We start from the raw sequence: 6,000 nt of genomic DNA on the forward strand, positions 1-6,000 counted from the left end.
AGCACTCCGGCTATGCTATGATCACCACAACGCAGGGGTCCCGGGTTCGATTCTGCCTGTTGGAGGTTAGTGTATATATATATATATATATATATATATATATATATATATATATATATATATGGCATACAAGTCACGGTCCATTTCCTTACAAGAATATACTATAAGAACAATAATTACCATAATAACCTAAAGGAAAAAATAAACTCAGTTCTCCACGAACGGAGAGTCCCTGGGATTAGTTTTTCCCCCTATATGGGTCATACCGCGTTTCCCCCTAATGTTCTCTTTCATCCCCAGAAAAAAAAAAAAATATTTAACAAAAACTGGAGTCACGTATTTCTCTCCCAGCCTGAAAGCATGGCCAATGAATATTGGAATCATACTTCCCTCCCGACAATATCATGACCCAATAATGGTATCTAATTACCTCGGGGGTCCACCACCAACACCACCAGGGCGATGCCATAAAATGCCACGCACCGCGTACGACTGACGAGAGAGAGAGAGAGAGAGAGAGAGAGAGAGAGAGAGAGAGAGAGAGAGAGAGAGAGAGAGAGAGAGAAACTACACCAAGTAGAAAATCAGAACATAAAACTTACGCAATGTGTTAGTTTAGTCTAAGTATCACCATGTGATAGTACAGGAGGAGAGGAAAGTGCGGCACCACCACCCTACCACCCACAGTCCTCCCACACGTGCACCTATCCCAGAGCCTCCCAGGGTATATATACCCTTTAATGACCCAACTTGGTAATGCGCTCCACCCATCCACCAGCCTCTCCATCACCCTATGTTTCCCATAAACAGATGCCATCCTCTCTCTCTCTCACACACACAAACCAACCCAAACCTCTCTCCCTGCCACGTCTTCCTGTAAGAACCCCACCCTCATTCATCTTCTTTCCTCCTTACATCCTCACTCCACCAACGCCCTCACGCAAATCTCCACCAAATCCCTTCGCCTCTCCCACCTTTATTCCCATACCTAACACTGGTCTTTTCTTCCTTCGTTCAAACCCTTTCTTTCTACAATGTTTTCTTTTCATTTTCTTTCCTCCAGGAGGTCCCTTTTCTTTCCCCCATCCTTCCCGGGTCTTGGACCGGTCATAACCCATCCACCATACGTATTTATATTGGGCGCTCATGGCTGGCAGGCTGGAACCGTTACGTTCTGCCTCCAACCCTTGCATTCAATGGAATATGATCAGCCCACAGGCCCATTAAGACATAACTCTGAAATAAAAGCTTCTGTTAACAGAGAGATATGGGCTAGACACAGGTTCCCTTACCATCTGGCTAACACATGACAGCTGACGGTCGTAATTATATACCTACTTTTGATTCTTGTTACGTTGATAAAATACCAGACACATATAAAGATATATCTATAATAGCAAAAATAAACATGGTTCTCTCGTAACATAAATAATGCAATTTATACTTGATACACAGGTCTCTCTCTATCTTACTTTACTTAACAACTCTGGCAAATATACTGGCCTCAATTATATAACATAATTATTTGAAATGACTGAGGTGTGTACAGATTACATTATACATTTACAAACAGCTTTGTATCACATCCTTCCTCTATGGCCATTCTGTAAGAAAGCATTGACCTTGGCCTTCTTCCAGTTTCTATACAAATTCTTCATATCACTTTCTCTTCTCTCTTAAATATGTTATGTCATTCCATAATTTTAATAACATTGAAAATATTTAAACTTTGTTTACACTCAATAAACAAAATCTATTTCTTCAACACAATAATAAGACTCTCAAAACAATATGATGTACACTGGATAACGTAACTTCAAAAACTGAACATATTATTCCTTAAAGAAAACTGAGTATGATATAATATATAACTAAAACAATCATTGGTACATGGAAGACAACTGTAACAACGTGTACTACACGAGGCTCTCTGCCCATCATATTCCCATGGATGATATAACCCACTCCACACAACCTCTTTACCAGCTGGGGTTATCATAAGACGTTTATTCTACGGCTTTTCTTTGGAGAGAGAGAGAGAGAGAGAGAGAGAGAGAGAGAGAGAGAGAGAGAGAGAGAGAGAGAGAGAGAGAGAGAGAGTGTGTGTGTGTGTGTGTGTGTGTGTGTGTGTGTGTGTGTGTGTGTGTGTGTGTGTGTGTGCGTGCGTGTTTAAGCGTTCTAAGCAGCACGAGATGATGCATTTGTGTGAACCAACTTCTATTCCATCCAAGATCACCCTAAAGAACTCAACAATAGCTCCCTCTCTCTCTCTCTCTCTCTCTCTCTCTCTCTCTCTCTCTCTCTCTCTCTCTCTCGACCCAAGGGAACCCTGGGTCTCAATGAGAGTCTACCTCTGGTACTCACTGTGAGTCTCCTACAACCAATGGTATCTTAAGTTACTCACCATGAGCCTACCCAACCACAAGCTTCACCTACGTGCCCAATGAATGATTCCCCGACCTGGAGCTTATCCAGCGGCCTCAACCAGATCTTCACCAATACAACTGTGTTCTTAGAGCAGTCAAGTGAGAGAGCCGATGCTACCAACAAGCATCCAAACCAGGCGCGCTCCAGCCGAACTTTTCAACTCAAGCGAGCGACGTACAAGCACATAAGGTACCTCGCCTGCGAACACTCACCTTACTCGATCTCAACAAAAACACGAAATAAAGTTATATCAAAGTAACAGCCAACCACTACTTGCTCTGAGCGGAAGCCTCAACGAAGGACCAACTTAGGCCCGATCTAAGAATTCACCCAAAACAATCAAACATATTAGGTTTCTTAACGTAGTATTATTTAATGCAACTGACTTAAATTTTGTTGGTAAAAAGATCTAATTGAAACTCGTTTTGAAACATCGAGTCTCATATATTACTGGAAGGAGAAAACGTAACAAAAAAAAAAGTATAGACGGGAAATAATGAGATACTTATTTAACAGACATTTGGAAAGTGAATGTTCAATTTGTGGGAGACCTGAACCCGATAATGAAATGAGATTTGATAAGATGAAGTTGAGAGGCAAATCACAAAACTTCAGCCGATATAACAGTCTGCTGTGAGACACTAATGAATGTACAACCCAACAGAGAGAGAGAGAGAGAGAGAGAGAGAGAGAGAGAGAGAGAGAGAGAGAGAGAGAGAGAGAGAGACTAAAGATTTTGCCATTACGATGCGCTAGCGCGTAGCACCTACCGTTTTTCTCTGTCGCCAGAGCAAAATTACCCACAGAACAATTTCATTAATAAATGAAGTTCTTGAACTGATCACAATATAACCAATGAAAACTTCTTGTGTATAAAAGCGAATTCTTCCCCGAAAAGTTCGCTCGTCAACAAGTCTCCACCGGATTACCCAGAAGTGCTGATGAATTCGCCAGCAAAAAACGCCGACAGATTACCCAGACAAAGGAACGTAACACAATGAAAACGCGAGAGCCCCGTCCAACGTATTGTTTACATGTTAAAAGAGCGACATGGCAACTGTCAACATTCACAGCTTCACGGAAATGCAAAACGTAAACCATTATGTGTGCTGGAATTTCTTCACATTTCTTACAAGGAAGCAGAAGTCACGTTCAGTAACTGCACAACAACAAATAATAATAGTATTAATAATAATAATAATAATAATAATAATAATAATAATAATAATAATAATAATTGTTTTCATAATGTGGCATGTTTGTTTTCAGTAACATCAACTCGTAGATAAAACTACAAATATTTTTTCATTACTCGTTTTGAGAGAATATTTGTACACTTCCATATTACACACGAGCTTGAACACTCAACTTTCTGAAATATTAAAACTTATGACCCTATTTCAAAACTTTTCTGGTCCAGTGGCATCATTTTTCTATTTACTCAAATTTTTAGTTTTGAAGTATTATAATTCTACAATCACAGAATCAAAATTAATTTACAGATTATACAAGCGATGCCTCAGAGGGGTAGAGAATAAAATAAATAAAAAGATGACATGTATCTGAGGTGTTTCTCTTCTATGCCCTAAGGACAAGATTCTGAGCGATCCGTACCAACACATCCATTTTTCAAACCTGATCTCTCATTTTACAAGGAAATATCCAGACTTTTGCAGAAGACCCGTAAGAGTCCTGTACAAAAACGAAATAAAAGTTGGATGTTGCTGGAATTCTTAACAAAGGCAACAGCGATATTTTTCGCTAAGCCTTATCATAATTTTCTAGACAGTATTTACCTTGCACCAAGCGAAGCAAGGACAACACAACACTTTATTATCAAACTTATCATAAAAAGTATCGTAACTGCCTCGTAACTCACTTTATAATGCAAGATGATATATCAAGTGCTTTCTGTATCAAGGCGACTATAACATATCGCACTAACTGTTAACGATATACACGTAATCTGTACAAGCGCTCAGCTTTACCCAGCTACTCCAGGCAGCGTTAGCAAATGTGACCACGAGGCATGATCCTTGCCAGATATACTCTGTTGCTCCTACTTTTTGAGGGCAATATGCAATACGCTTATTTTTCCTCTTCTTTCTTTCTTTTTTTTTATTACGTTGGAGGTTCCAGTCACGGACAAAAGTCCACATTAAGGCTGGGCCTTAAATATAATGATGATTACGAAAGGGAAAAAGGAATAGACAAGGGTAAAAAGTATTTAAGAATTCTATCGAAGTTACGAATTTTGCCCGGTACCTGTTCAGCCACACACCTCCCCACCACAACTGACTAAGGTGTTGGATAGTCGAGTTTGCATGGTCAGAGTGTCTAGATTACGTTAGTTATGTTTTTATCTTTTAATAAGCCCATCATTAAATCTAAAAACCAAAGTATTTACCAAAAGAAAAAAAAAATATCAACAATACGAGTACCAATGTTCTAAAAAAAAAAAAAAAAAAATATTGTTAGCCAGCAAATGTTCAATATTTACCAAATCTATCATATCTATAATGTCCATATGTAGTAGCTTGTCTTCTAAAGTTACTAACGAAACTCAAAACGCACAATAAAAAATTCCTTCACGTTTAATCTATCGTACATTATGGAGGACAAAAATGTTAAAATCAAGATGGTACACCGATCCTTGAGCACGGCAGCTGGATACTTGGGTATGAGGTGTACGACATCATAAATAAAGGGTCGTATAATTAATTATACAAGGGTCGTACTGTCACGATCAAGGATGCAAGAGGTCGTACCGTCATGCTCAAGGAAACAAGGGTCGTACTGTCATGCTCAAGGATACTAAGGTTGTACTGTCATGCTCAAGGATGCAAGGGGTCGTACCGTCATGCTAGGGGATACATGGGTCGTACCGTTATACTCAAGGATGGAGGGGTCGTACAGTCATGCTAGGGGATACAAGGGTCGTAGTCAAGATCAAGGATGCAAGGGGTCGTACCGTCATAATTGGGGACACAAGGGTCATACCGTCATGCTTGGGGATACATGGGTCGTACCGTCATGCTTGGGGACACAGGGGTCGTACCGTCATGCTCAAGAATCGTAGCGTCGTGAAGGGAAGGTCCCACCGCCATGATCACGGGGCCAACTTGATCACTACCCTCAAGGCTTAATGCTCCCCAGTACAGCCCACACTCGCCCTACATCATCATCATACTCACCTGCCTGTGAGGAGCTGTAGTCGTCCACGGTATCCATAAAGCCCATATCAAACACTTCCCCCCACCTCTCACGTGCACCTCCCAACACTACTACACACTTAGAGGTTTGTTTACGCCTAACGAGAATGCAAACGGCCGCTTCAAATTCAACCAATCAGGGCGAGTTTAAAACAACTGACCAATCACGCTCACTGACACAGGTCGCCACGGGAAGATTGGACAGTACTGTTTTTCTATGACGTCACGAGCCTACCCACAATGCAATAGTCAGCCATCTTGTCGGACAGGAGACCTTCATTTTACTGCCAAGAACTTAAATAACTGGAATAGTAACAAACATGGTGAATTGCTGCGTTTGTTCGTGTTTGCCCATCCACTC

The 6,000-nt window shown here is 40.7% G+C and overlaps 1 protein-coding gene across 1 annotated transcript in view; it reads right to left on the reverse strand.

The window, feature by feature from the left end:
* LOC139749447 (pseudouridylate synthase RPUSD2-like) overlaps nucleotides 1-5,698 on the reverse strand; it is a 623,283-nt gene extending 617,585 nt beyond the window's left edge. Inside the window, exon 1 of the mRNA XM_071663310.1 lies at nucleotides 5,622-5,698. The gene's annotated coding sequence lies outside the window, so the exon portion shown is untranslated. The remainder of the gene's footprint in view (nucleotides 1-5,621) is intronic.
* Between the last annotated feature and the right edge of the window lie 302 nt (nucleotides 5,699-6,000).

The sequence above is a fragment of the Panulirus ornatus genome, chromosome 7 (assembly GCF_036320965.1).
Source record: "Panulirus ornatus isolate Po-2019 chromosome 7, ASM3632096v1, whole genome shotgun sequence".
Classification (NCBI taxonomy): Eukaryota; Metazoa; Arthropoda; class Malacostraca; order Decapoda; family Palinuridae; genus Panulirus; species Panulirus ornatus.